Source organism: Watersipora subatra, chromosome 2 (assembly GCF_963576615.1).
Source record: "Watersipora subatra chromosome 2, tzWatSuba1.1, whole genome shotgun sequence".
NCBI classification, from domain to species: domain Eukaryota; kingdom Metazoa; phylum Bryozoa; class Gymnolaemata; order Cheilostomatida; family Watersiporidae; genus Watersipora; species Watersipora subatra.
The window spans coordinates 53823531-53838231 of NC_088709.1; the positions used below are offsets into that span (position 1 = coordinate 53823531).

The 14701-nt window shown below is 35.8% G+C and overlaps 2 long non-coding RNA genes across 2 annotated transcripts; one reads left to right on the forward strand and one right to left on the reverse strand.

Moving 5' to 3' along the window:
• Positions 1–238: 238 nt before the first annotated feature.
• On the reverse strand, positions 239–1362 carry LOC137388655 (uncharacterized). The gene is made up of 2 exons (XR_010977984.1): positions 1226–1362; positions 239–928 (listed from the first exon to the last, which is right to left on the reverse strand). It is a non-coding gene; the product is annotated as an uncharacterized lncRNA (long non-coding RNA).
• A 7031-nt stretch (positions 1363–8393) lies between these two features.
• Positions 8394–11347, forward strand: LOC137387284 (uncharacterized). Its single transcript, XR_010977889.1, has 3 exons — positions 8394–8548; positions 9448–9582; positions 10995–11347. It is a non-coding gene; the product is annotated as an uncharacterized lncRNA (long non-coding RNA).
• Positions 11348–14701: the final 3354 nt, after the last annotated feature.

Genomic DNA, 14701 nt, shown 5'->3' on the forward strand with positions numbered 1-14701 from the left:
ATGCTTTGTGACAGAAGGGCAATGCTTTGTTCACTTGCAGCTGGTCAGGCAAGTGAGTCATCATTGTTTACACTGAAAGAATCAAGAGACATTTTTGTTGCTACATGTGATTCGATATAACTACTAAAGCACACAAAATATTTGTTTCAAATTTTAGATACAACGCTTATACACTATGTATTTCCTACCCTGCAAATTTATAAACATAAAGTTGAATATTTCATATAAAAAGTGCGAGTCAAAGTGTATATTGATGCACATGTATTCCAAAAGATATTGCAAAATTATCAATGTTGCCATATGCTATGGGCTAACATGTCAGATAGCTAGGTGTACAAACTGATTTCAAATGCATACACACTGGTACATCGTACGCTGATTGCAGTCTGCCATGAATATAAATGTTGGGTCTTGGGTGTTATGCAAACAGCATCAGCAAACTCGTAGAAAACAAACGACAAATGGTACACTTTTCTAGACATACCGTGAAAGGCTACACATGACTAAAGACGACCAGTCGGCTGAGCCTTGATCTGAGATTCCCTTGTTAGCTGCTACCTTTGTAGCCTCCTGATGAATTATAATCCTGAAATATCTGGAGGTGATATTTTAACTAACGTTGCGCTGTGCAGTGGAACGAGCATGGAAATCCCTGATGCAAATTGCTTTGTAAAACCGATGAAAGAGTTTTAGTGACCACCAGCTTGTGTATGTCTGCAGTGATTCCTTGTAAGTCGACACCCTGCCGTATGCTCAGTTCTGAGCCTAGACATATCTTTGTGATGACAGGATGAGGTGTAAACAGACCACCTCTATCTTTTACACTGATTAGTATCGCATCATCCCCTGATGCGTAAACCTGGACAGGAGGCTATAAAGCTGGTGCAGTCATTGCAGTTGAGTTTTAAGCTCTGTACCTCATAACCTGCTAAATAAATATCATATGCTAATATTATTATAAAAAGCATATGTATCAACCATAAAATAAATTTAACTACATATCGCTGATCTGCTGCAGTATTATTTCAAAACACTCTGCTTTCTGTATATCTGCTTTATACACTAACAATAAGTGAAAGTAGCTAATACCAAAAGACATTTATATACCCAAATTATGCGCCACAATATGAGCAGCCATGCAGTTTAGCATATGCAGCAAGGCTGCAATGTGTGCCAGATATTTTGTTTTGTAGAAAACCTGGATATATTGGTCATATTTACCTACCGATGCACTCCACTATGTTCGAGCCAGACCTTGACAGTTCGATTTCCAGCTGTTCGCTTGATTCCAAATCATCATGGAAGTCATCGTCACCTTCTACATGACTCTTTCTTGGTTTAGATGAGAGAAGTAGAGGCAGGAGCCATCTGTGTCATTAAAATCAAGTTTTAATTGCATAACACAATTGCAAAGAATGCTATTTTTAATAAATTTTGGTAGGTCTCAGGATCTTTTCATGAGTGACATCGGAATACTGTGCCAAAATTTTCCAAACCAGCCATTGTACCTACCACTTAGATTTAATAGCAATTAATTTTAAAAATATTATTAAATTCACATAAAAGCTTTGCATCCATAAAGCTGGTTGCCGTATGACATTAAATAATACTCAGCATTTAGGTGGCTGAATGGCATGTAGTAGAGTCGCAAGTGGTGATAAGTGAGCATGCTAGTCACAGTAAATGTAATTAACATGGGCTAGTTAAGTTGAATCAAAAAGTACTAGAAACAGTATTGCTGTTTTTCTAGCAAAAAAGCCATTTTAAAGCTGATCCAAAAAATAGGTGCGAGCTTAGCAACAAGGGTAGTTACCATTTTTAGAACACATTCTCCTATTCTGTAAAATATTTGATTGTTAATGTGTTTGCTTGCAGATTTCGATGCCATCTACCAAGTCCAGCATACTAATAAGTTAAGACGAAGAATCATAGTGCTATACTTTTAAAATTATAAAATAAAACACATTTGTCTACCTTTGGGTTGTTATGTATAGAGTTCCATTATAACATGTTTTATAGAGAAAACAAATAAAGCAATTGAGGATTTCAGGCCTATGCCAACAATAATAAGTCTGACAAATATACTAATGCTCAGCAAACCAAGCCAATCAATGATTAACCAGATTTTTGAGAATACAATAGAAACACTCATGAAGAGATCTGCCATCTTACAATATTCAGTTATGAGATACACAGTTTTACAAGCAACTTGTGTGGAGTATAGTATGGAAGTTAGTGATGTACTTGCGGTTATTATACAATGTATATAGTTAAAATCAATACACTCAGATTTTCAACAGTTTTGCTGGAAACAATTTGCTGTTAGAAAGTTGCTGGCAGCAAAATCACAAACTACTATCTACAACCACCACAAACATGCTGCTTCAGTAATGAACTTGTCAATTGAATAGTTGACTGATGACATAAAAATTGTAATGACCCTCTGTTTAAAGGATTATTAACTATAAGTGCTGGATTGGTGGTTCAAGTAGTTGGTTTTTGATTTGCGAATTTATAAAGGACTGTATTTTAGGTGTAGATTTAATGTCAAGAATTAGACTGGTTTGTTTTAGTTAAAAAACTTTAAAACAGAATATATTTATTAAAAATTCAAACTTTCAATTGCAAAAACATAAAATATATGAAGGCTAATCAAGTCAATGGCCGATGCTCATTGCGCAAGTCTAAAAATATAAAGAGTGATACAAGAGCAGAGTGATACGTAGAGCGTGAGTAAAATATGGAGTTCGAATTGTTTCTGATCTACACAGGCTTATATATGTTTGCCTAATCAGTCAGGCAATCGTCACATCCGTAGATCACAGACGATTGGGCGCTGCAAAGCTTCCTAGGCAGTAAGGCTAGCAAGTAGCCTGGGCATGGCTCTCGTGGGGATTGGGAGAGAGAGCCTGGGACACATCGCAACACGCGGAGAAGACAACTCTAAAAGCCGACTTCTGAAGTCGCTAATATCACAATCGTTATTTCCGAAGGAGTATCATGTGACGGTCTTATTTATGATCTACGCGAGTAATATGTATTATTTTTAATCTGAATTGGCAGCAAACAAATGCTGGTTAGTAAGTATGAAATGTTGGTTGCATAATAAATCAATAACGACAGTTATATTATTTCATATGTTCAATTCATTATGTTTTGATTTAATTATAATAAAAAATTGAATCAATTGAATAAAAAAATTCACAATAACAATACAAACATAGCAAACGAATAGCAATAGAACAACAAAAATGAATTGCACGCTGCTAGTAAAGAAAAGTTTATCTAGTAAAAAGTAATCTCAGTTTTATTTTACTCACGAGTATTATTATTCGCGACAGTTATTATGAACAACTCGGATCTACCACTGCAAAACGGTGCCATCTGAAAGCAAATACTCTTTCCGAAGCCAGTAGGAAGAACTACAAATTGGTCAAGACCTGCGATAATATGTTGTAAAGCTTGAGACTGTTTTGGTCTCAGTGTGACTATGCCTAGCTTTGATAGTAACTTTTGAATCGCTTCATTTTTATCAGTATAGGAAATGAAACTGCTAACGTGAAAACGCAAGAAAATAGTGGCCTATGGTTCCTATCGTTTTATTATCAAACGAGGTATTTCGTAACCACCCAGCCTATCAAAAAAATAGCGCTTCTTACTAGATCAAGTCACGTTACCGTGACAATAGGCTTTTAAACGCGCCACATCTAATACATCGTGAGATACGAATCTAACGACACGCTTCCATTAGTATCAGTCTGAGCGTCATATGTAACATATGTCGCTCGTTTTGCAGAAGTTATCTTACCTTTTTTTCGCTATGTGTCCCAGGCTCTCTCTCCATACCCACCACGAGAGCCATGCCCCGGCTAGCTAGCAAGAGTCCAGAAAGCTGTTTCCTAATCACATCAGAAATGGGTAAATAAAAGGGGATGAGTGGTTATGTAAAAGGTGTATAATACTCTTAAGACAGGATGCATAAATACTAATATAGAAGTTGAATAACATGATGAGTTCCTTTGTTTCACAATGACAAGTATTCATGGGGTGTGTAACTAGAGATTACAAATGCTGGTCGCTTCACAAAATGGCACCACAATGCACGATTATATTAGCTCAAAATTCAAAGGCAGACACTACCACTGAAGCTGCAATAAATTGTGATTACAAGCTCTTGAAAGCTCAAAAACGAAAAGCCGCCGTAAATTGGAATCTGTTTATTTCTCTGACGTAGTTCTGACAGTTTGGTTATTGTCTTGTTACGTGATGTTCTCATGTGAATTGAAAGGCCAATAAAAAGCTCCATATAAAACTTATCGTAGCACTAGTTTATGACAAACACTTCGGGTTTTACCGAAGACCCCATATCAAATATAGATGCTCGCTACTTTCAATTTTGTTTTGGCTAGATCTAATCGTCAAGTCGTAATCTGATCATGTGACCCAATACTTCGCAAATAATTTTTGCAGCAATTTTCGAATATCACATGTGACCAACAGGCTCGTCATGATTATCAGACCATGATATGTACGCCTTCGAACTAAGGATAGAAAGTTTAACGACTTTTTACGGTAAGTTATAATATATCAGAGCTAAAAGTGACTGCATTACAATGACGATAAAATAGACGCGTAAGAACAATAGACCTAGTTTTATTGAATGTATGAAATATATTTGTGAAAATATTTCGACGAATGAGGTTGCATGAAAGTGTAAACAGAAACCATCCTGTAACAACTACGTCCCATTTGAGCCGCTTTGGAAAGAGAATTCAAACTACGGTGGTCTCATGTGGCTGCGATTAACTGTTGGTTTTTTAGCTTTTAAAAGCTTTTAATCACATTCCCATATAATTTGCACCTACAACACAACAGAATAAGACATGGTGAATCTTTTGATATCGAATAACTGTAATGTGGATTTCGTTGCAAGTCAACCTTTAACAATAGGTCATATATAACAATCTTATTTTTTGTTCATGAAATGATGAGAACACCTATTGTAGGTTTTCGTAAACAGTGTTAAATAATACAGTGTGATATTCACTGTTCTTTTGAAACCTTTGGCTCAGTTTTTGTCGTTGCTTGTCACAGTAGATATTACAAATAATTAACAAAACAATGAAGTGTTCAGTTATTGTTATTAGCTTGCTTATATGACATTGTCAATTTACTAAACAAATCTTCCTTTTGCAATTACAAAATAGTTTGCGCCCATCTGGGGCATTGGTCAGTAATGACACAAGAAACAACCATCGTAACCGAGCCTGTCAACTTGCAGAAAATTCTCACATAGATGATTTATACAGCTTGAAGGCAATTACACGGCTATATCAAACAGTTAGTTCACATACCCGTTGAAATGATTGTTGTATTGTCAGATTTGCTCTTTACAAAATAAGAAAAAGGGGGATGCACCTTCAAAAAAATTTCCAAACCTTTATGCAATCTTGTTGTTGAATTTAACTCGAAGAGAGATTATCTCATTTATATCAAATTGTAAAAATCACAATTAGATAAATTACAGAAATTAAAAATTAAAGTTACTACATGGTCATGTCATAATAATTAGTCTACATGTATCTGCTAGAATAGACCATGGATCCGCATAAAGTTACTTCCCCTTGGCAATGCTTAAATAATTTTGGCAAAGGTAAATTTTCTTAGAATTGTGTAACATATTAGCAGACAAATCACTGAAAATTATGTTTTTTTGCAAGGAATGTTAGAAGTGAAAAGGTTGCTTTGCTTGTTGTCTGATGGATTATTTTTGGACTCAACAAAGTTTCATGCTGTAAATAAAAAATGTTTATTGAGTCTTGACTGACAACTTGCAACTTCGTTTTTCTTTTCAGTCAGTACAATAAATAGTTATGTAACATAAACATGATGTACTGCTCACAAAAAAATCACCTCAAAATCTCTTTCTCATAAAAGAGTCTTCAACTTATTTACTATGTAATTCATTTTAGGTTGAACATAATTAATTTGTATCAACAAAAGCCATTCAAACAGCTGCTCACAAAATGGGTCAGACCAAACAAGGCAAGTCTTCGTCAGATGCGATGAAATTCGTATGCTCTCTACGCGCGCGTTTCAGAGCTTTTGTGCTTATAGATGTTGGGAATCATCCGCAACTAACGTTTCACATGAAATGAATACAAATGCTATATATATAATACTTATAAGAATCCTTTACTGTCAGTTTCACATGAGCACACACTACAATAGTCTCCATACTAAGCATTTGAACCAAGAAAATTTGAATCCATTCACTTGTAGCTACAAAAAGAGAACCAAACCACATAATATAAAAAAGCTCCAGTGAGGGGCTTCCGTCTGATTTAAATTGTCTGTAAGCCCCACAGAGGGGCTTATAGTAGTGCATGAGTTAAATCGGTCACCACAAGGCAAATATGGTATTCATTATTCAATATCAATATCCAATCAATATCCATTTTACTCGGCTCAAGAGGTCTTGGGACCTAATTTATCCAGATCCAGATCCAGAGATCAAGTTGATTTCAACCCTTCGGGCACCATTTTTGCAGGTCTGCGAGTGTGCAGTGGCTTTGTGTAAGGCAGTTTTGTAACTGATCAACAATTTGAGGTTTCTTACCAAATAGCGTCAAATCACGTCCATTAGTAGTGAATAAATCACTCGGCAATATTTATTCAGAACTCTTTTAGCAGTTTTAACACAAAATCATGAGTATAGGCAGCGGTAACCACATCGGTAGTTTCAGAAAAAAATCACCAACTTGTCTGAATCTCCAAGGTAAAAGCTAGTTCCCATCAGAAAAGTCGTGCGCCCTAGGCATGCGGTATATACGGTAGAAATATCCCATCAGAAAAGTTAGAGCGGACCGAAGACTTTTCTGATGGGATATTTCTACCGTATATACCGCATGCCTAGGGCGCACGACTTTTCTGATGGGAACTAGCAGGTATTCGGCGTTAAGTATGACTCGCTTGGTCTTCCATAACCGTGGTTTTACGACGTTTTTTCAGTTTACGTCTATTAAATCTTTACAAAGAGATTAAACGCGTTTTTGTATTACTGTATAATGAACCAAAATATCAACCGAGATTGTTTGTGGGCATATACGTAGAATTTAGTTAAAACTTTTCGGAATTTATGAAGTTCGATGCGTAGGAAAGCTAAAAATCCGCATCGTACTCCTTCGAAAGATTTCGAAGGTATGCATTTACATCGTATTATGCCTGAAAATATCGGACAAGGCAAAACTAGGAGGAGGAAATATCCGCCATACTGATTTATTTTTCCTGTTGTTGTAGTTTAATTAATGAGTTAACGATGCTTAACTCATCTGCAATACTTGCAATAAAATTCACAATATAGTAATAAATGATATTGACGCTCTTTGCGATCGTTATTGCTGGTGAGTAAAGTTTTTTGCATTGGTACAAATTCAAGTTTTTCTCCGTAAATAAAACCGAGTGTTAAAGACTGTGTTTCTAAATAATTGCACTCCATGGTGGTAAACTGCAGTGGATTATCGTTCTTGGATGTGTTTGACGTTGGAAAACAGCTTGAAAAGCATTTGCGAGTCATAGAATGGATATAATTTGTCTTTAAAATGTCACGCTTCTGTAAACAGGAATTCATTAAAAAGAGTAGGCCTATGGCACTAAAAGGGTTACATATTGCTTTCGTTCTTTAACTGTACCTCTGTGCTTTAAGAGAAGTACAACTTTTAATATGATTTTTTTCACGTATCACAGCGATGTTATCGAATGTCTTAATAACTGATAAAAACACTTTTGCTGGTTGAGCGAGCTTTTGCTAATAGAATTGAAATGGCTTTGAAGCCATATATGCGTAGAAAAATGGGTAAAGCATGTTACTGAGTAGTAGCATATATCTTTTGATTTCATTACCTACTTCAGAGGCATTGTTGATAATAAATCTCATTGCGAGTGACTGTGTGTTGTGTACAAACGGAGTAATGGTGAATCATTAATAGTTTTTGACTGCCATAAAATAGAGAAGACAACTCTGATGTGACAAACTCTGATACAAGTTTGAACGCCATTTCCTAAACTTAATTTGAAGAATTCTTTCTTTGCCATTATTTTTGTCTCCAAAATTTCATAAAGATGAAGATCTATACGCATATATCAAATGAGTAAAGACATGTTTGTTAGTCACTGAGCTACTAAACTTGTTATTCAGTTGGAAAATGTTGAGCAATATTAGTAGTGACCAACCAGCAGTTTTTAGTGGCCAGATTTAGGGTTTGCAACTACAAGGTTATCGGTTCAATCTCAGTCCAAGTCCATAATCATTAGATTCTTACCATATAGATAGTTTATCGATTTGTTGTTTGCAAGATCTCTAATGTGGTTTGTTTGCGATTTTTTAGAATGAATCTCACAAGATCTGGCCAATATCCTTGCAACTAATCGTCTAATCGCTATCTAGTCAATCACCACTACTATGGTCAATTTGCCAACCATACACCGGTTCGGCTCAACAGTAAATTCTCCATAACCAATTGAATCGGTATCAATAAATGTGGGACAGGTGAGATCTAGACATATTTCTTGCATTTTTCCATCACCATTGCAAATTTTCCATGTCTGTGTTTTTATTATACATGTTGTAGGCTTACTAATATGTTATCAATATGCTTTAAGTCAGCTACATGGAAAGTTTGTTGATTTGTGCGCTAAGCCCTTAACGTCGTGACAACCTAATCAAATTCGATAAACATACCATATAGTATTCAGTACATAAGACCAGTCCTTCTATTGCAATGTCGCCTCGCGCACTGACCAGTGTGTATTTATGCTACACCTACAAGCTTCCAGCTCGCTGCGCTGGAAGATGTTACCATAGAGCATTTGTGTTTGAATCCCAACAGTGACTTCGTTTCTTTCATGAATTTAAATAGTATTGCTGCGGTATCTGCACAAAAATATGACGGTAACGTAATTCATGGCACGATTTCTAGTAAAATTCAACTTCAAAAAACCGTTGCAAATCAAAATTACATGATATCACATATAGGAATTTATTTATAAAATAGTGAAATACCAGTAATCCTACTCAATGTGAGCTGATTGGAACACCAGGTCCCCATTATTCACAATTCGAAATGTCATCACTAGGATTCTCTTCTGGAATTACGTGATATGTTTTGAATTTGATGTTGGTTTTTGTAGTATCTGCCTACAAGGCCACACCTCAGTAATCCATTTGACACATCCACTATTGGGCATTCACACCTTTTTCTTGTACATGAATCACGATTTCTGACAGAAATCTGTCTTGCGGCATTGCTACTCTGTTGAATACCTATTATCCGAGGTAGCGGTTTTGTTCTTGTATTGAGGTGAACCAGTACGTTGGTTAAGTGCTTGTTTTTTGTTCTCTGTGATCTTCACTATAACATGCTACTCTCAGGCTTTTGTTAATTGTAGTATTCCCGACGGCGCCAAAAAAGGCGTCCTTACTGATGGTGTTTTGAATGCCATTTCTTCAGCTACGCATTGCCCGCCTCTGATCCCGATTGAACTATTAGCGAATAAAAGATTTGGGCCATGGAAGAGGTCACGGTATGTACATGTCAAAACCAGGATTTTCGAACCAAACTTCAGATCTCGACTTGTACTCTTGAATTTACGATAGATCTATAGTTACTCTCCCTTTAACTGTGATTTTTGTTATTGAAAGTTGGAAAAATTAGTTTCAAATTTAGAAATGCTGTAGTACAAAACGTAGATTTTTTTGGCAGATTGGAAGCACATTTCAACACTAACTACCTAGCACATCAGAATTTTAAGCAGAGAAAATATGGAAATCTAAGAGTTGTGTGCACATGTACATAATTAAGAAAGCAACTCTTGAAAGTTTGCATTGTGTTAGATTATGTATAACTTGTGATAAGCATGTTAGGTTGAGAATCGTGCTGCCTTTTACCAAAATGTCAACTTAGAGCGAGTAGTGCGATGTAATTTCTTTTTCTCTTTTTATGACATGATTTTCAGCTATTTGATTGTGATATAAGATACGTATGATTGAAGAATTTGACAATATGTAAGAGGCAACAATAGCCGATTGACTATGTATTTTTAAAAGAGTGTACGCGCTAATTCAAACAAGCTTATAAAGGAAATTGAAAAGGCAGGCTGCTCGCATACTTCTAGATCAACTAAAACTTACAAAATCTTATCGTTTAATTTTTCATTAAATATCGGCACGGCGTTTCTTAAAGCTTTGGAACAATCTGCAATAGCATTAGCAGTGCTTCTCATTTACCTGCGTATATAGCTGTTTGCACATATAGCGTCTCATCAGAAAGGTTAACCTCCAAGTAAATAACTCGACTAATGCGGAGTTGTTAGCTTACAGTTTGTTATTATTTTTTAATGGATATGTCCAAGTTCGTGTTTTTTGCTACATGAGATTTACTAATTAATTTACCGCATTGCTATTCTACAACAACTCTTTTTTAAATTTCAAATTATTAAAATGATAATTCAGCATAAGAACAATGCGACTAGGACATTCGTTGCTTCTGAAGAAACTTACTATTAGCGCAACCCTAAATATGATATGCTTGTGCATTTTTCATAATATGCCAATATGAAGTTGCAGCCTTATAGGAAGCTCAGTTATGAAGCCATTAAATAAAAAGCTGATTAGGATGATTTTGAAAATATGGTGGTTGTGCACTCTTGTATCCACCTGTGCCTATTATGAGGAATCGCGATTCCAAAAACTTGAATGAGTGGACAATATTACCTTATTATAGAGTGCCCACAAATAGTGAAAAGAAAAGTATTGCTGGTACTATTTCATGTATCTAGCAAGTGACACTGTGATGTGGCAGATCAACCTCGATGTTCATAATTACTTTGTTAACAGGTTGTTGCCATATTTAGTTTATACTCATATTTGCTTTGTTTGTATTCTGTACTTTTTAGCAGTTCTCATCTGCTAATATAAATGCTTCTTCACATTTCAGGGCTTAAAGGATTGTACTGTAATCTGAATTGTTGGATGAAAGAACAGCCTTCGCCACCACAATCCAAGGACGGACGAGCTGGAAAAACTTTAGTCTAATGTGGTAAAGCATTTGATGGACTGTAGCGTTATTCACAAATATGATCATAGCTTTGCTTGTTTGTCTCTGTGTATCATTGATATATAATTTATTCTGGTGTAAAGGTTGTGGTATTTTTCTGCCATGTTTTGATGATGACAATATATATATAGAGTTTAGTCATTTTATAGCTATATTTTTATTGTGTTTCATATTATTTTTTGTTATTATATCATGCAACTGTTTGTACCAAAATATACAGCTTCGGAACCATGCCCTAACTATTGAGATGCTCACAAAGATTATTTTAAGAATAATCTAGTAAAAGTCTTCGTATATATCTAAGGTGCAATATTTGTTGAATGTCCGTCAGCCTTGAGAAGAGATGTTGTGTGAAGGTTAAGCATGGCACATTATAGAAAAATTAGGTTGCTTCGGAGACGTAATGTTGGTGGAATGTTGTATAGCTTAAGGAAAGAATATTGTCGACGGTTATGCTCGGTACATTATAGTAACATTGTACGCAATTCATTAGAGGAACATTCTGTGAAACATCAAAATGTTAGAAATTGTCTACACAGTTACACCCCACTAATGTTCTGCACGGAAACGTTCCTGGAATGTTAGCTAATATCTTTGAGGCAACATCATGAAAGGCATGCTTGTGGAATGTTCTGTAACATTCTCCCCATGTCGCAGGAATTTTGCACCAGATCATCTGCTGAATGTTCCATAATGGTGAAATGCCATACTGTTCCGAATATATTAGAAGACAATATTATGTGAATGCTTATACCCAGACATTTCAAAGTAGCAATCCTGTAACATTGCTGGGACATTCGATAACAATGTTTTGTAACAACGTTATAATAACGTTAGCAAACCTTTTCCTCGTTCTAACGTTCTAGCTAGAATGTTCTAGCTAGAATAATGCATGATTCATTTTTTAGAAGTTGTCCCCCTTTCATAACAAAAAATTATTTAAAATGAAACAAATTAAAAATGTTATAGATTTTTCATTACAGATATAAAAACAAACAAAACAATGAAAAGAAAATAATGATAAATTTGAATGATTTATGTAAATGAAATAAAAAGTCACTACAAATTTCTATTTTCGCACTTCATTAGACATATCGCAAAAATGACTAGGGTCCATTAGCTCTGTCCATCCGCTATACGGGTCAATGTAAAACGCAAGAAAGTGAACTCTTCGCAACTGACCAAGTCGCCACATATACATGTTGTGTCAGATATTTGGTGATAGTCTATGTACCGATTGATTAACGCTACGTGTCGTCTGACAAGCCGACGCGTATGTGAATCAATTCGTTAGTAGAGCGAAGCCATTGCCCATTAACATGCATGCCCTTATAATTATATTTCGTTTTAGCTCAACGAGATTACCGCGGCATTGAAAGCCATGCTCAGTAGCTAGGAATATTGTATAATAAAGATGGAAATCCCTACGCATCAATGTCCCACCAATGTTCTATGCGTAACCTTCCTGGGATGTTAGCTAATAGCCTTGAGACAATATTATGTAAGAAATGTTCGTGGAATATTACGCAATGTTCTCCCAATATTGTGGGAATGTTATGCAGGATCATTTGCTAACATTCCAGCAACGTAATTCCCACAACGTTGCTGGGACGTTGTGGGAAATACGTCCCAGCAACGTATTTCCCACAACGTTGTAGGGACATTATGGGAAATATGTTCCAGCAAAGTAATTCCCACAACATTGATGGAACGTTTTGAGAGTTACGTTCCAGCAATGTTTTTCCCACAACGTTGCTGGAACGTTGAAAATGTGTCTACAAATAATCTTGTGACAACGTTACGATGTAACGTTTCTGGGACTTTTCGGAACCTCCCTGGAACGTTCTGGGAACGTAAAATTGTTAGTTGGGATGGTGCGAGCTGCATACCCTGGCACTGAAGATGAGGATGAATACGCAGATATGGCGCATACAGAATTTAAATTTACTGCAGTGATGTGATTTTTATATACTTTATTTTACAAATATACTATAAAGATATAATTTCTATTTAATATAAATCAATATATTTATACACTTAAACTTTGTAGGCAATGTATAATATATACAAAAATAAAAAAGTAAAAGACAATGAATGCAAACGGCGAACAGCAAAATAAATGTAGCAAATAGAGTTGAACAACGAACAGAGAAAATTCACAGGAATACAGTCAGACAATGGAAAAAATGTGGCTTGACAAACTTCTCGTCTCCTGTCTGGCTGCTTCCTCTTCCTCATCAACGAACCTGCAGCTATAATCATCAACAAAAGATAAATGACAAAAAAAATTAAACACTTCATTGTCTTGCCACATCTGCCAAAGTATTGTCTGGCAGACTGGCTTATGAATTATAATCAGCAGTATGATTAGCTATTACTGAGAGATTCGTGGAAAGCTCTATTCATCGCACAAAGTTAGAATCACCATGGTCATGAAATCTTGTCTTGCTGGCTCCCCATGAACAAAGCCATTGTTATATGCACTCTCGTACAAGCCTGCATAACCAAACCATTTTGAGCCACACCATCAATCGCAGAGTGGAAAGGTTGCTTTCCCGCGAATGGAAAAAAGGGAAACCCCTTGCCAGGTCAAATTAAATTTTAGTTTCTAATGCGGGTGAATTGACTTCAACAAAATTTTTTATTACGTCTTACGTTCACTAATTTGGTCAACTCACAAAACAATTGCTTGTCTATTATCAACTAATCATATAAATGATCAGCAGAAAAATTTCTACAAATTCACACTAACAATGTCTAGATTATGATGAATACACGATGCAGTTAGTTTCACCACATTCGAATAGTTCTTTTTGAACATGCGGCTACTCAGCCTTAGCACGATGTCATTGTCTGCATCTTGCTAAGGTTCCTCCATCAGTGCCTTGAGCCGTTGACTGAGGTATCCTACTATATTTGAGGCTCAACGAAACACACAAGGCACATCAGAAGGCGTCCAACTTAGTACCGCGGCTGGCATCTACCTTGGCAAATCCCAGCGCTCGGCACTACGTCGGTCTTTTTATAAATATTATATGATATAAATAATATATATAAATATATAATTATAATATACATAATTTATATACTATATATACTATACATATTATAATATATTTATATATTCTAATTTTGTAGGCATAATATATATAGCCTACAAAACAAAAGAAAATGAATGCAAACGGCGAACAACAAAATAAATGTAGCAGTTACAATACGAATAGAGAAAGATCACCGAAAGTAAATGGGATACAGACAGACATTGGAGGGAACGAGGCTTGACAAACTCCTGTCTGGCTGCTTCCTCTACTTCATAAATGGATCTGTAGCTAGGACCACTTAGAGATTGTACATCTCATGGTATATCTTCAGCAAATAACAAAATAAAAGAAATGTAACAAACAGAGTGGCAATAGGAACAGCGAAAAATCACAGGAATTAAATGGGATACAGATCCTTGGCCTGAACCAGCCATGTTATTACAAACACATGCTGCAGCCTGCAATGCACAGACTAAATCACACCAATAATTATGCAGTATGAACATATCACATAACAAACAGCCAAGCACCTACCTACATGGGGCT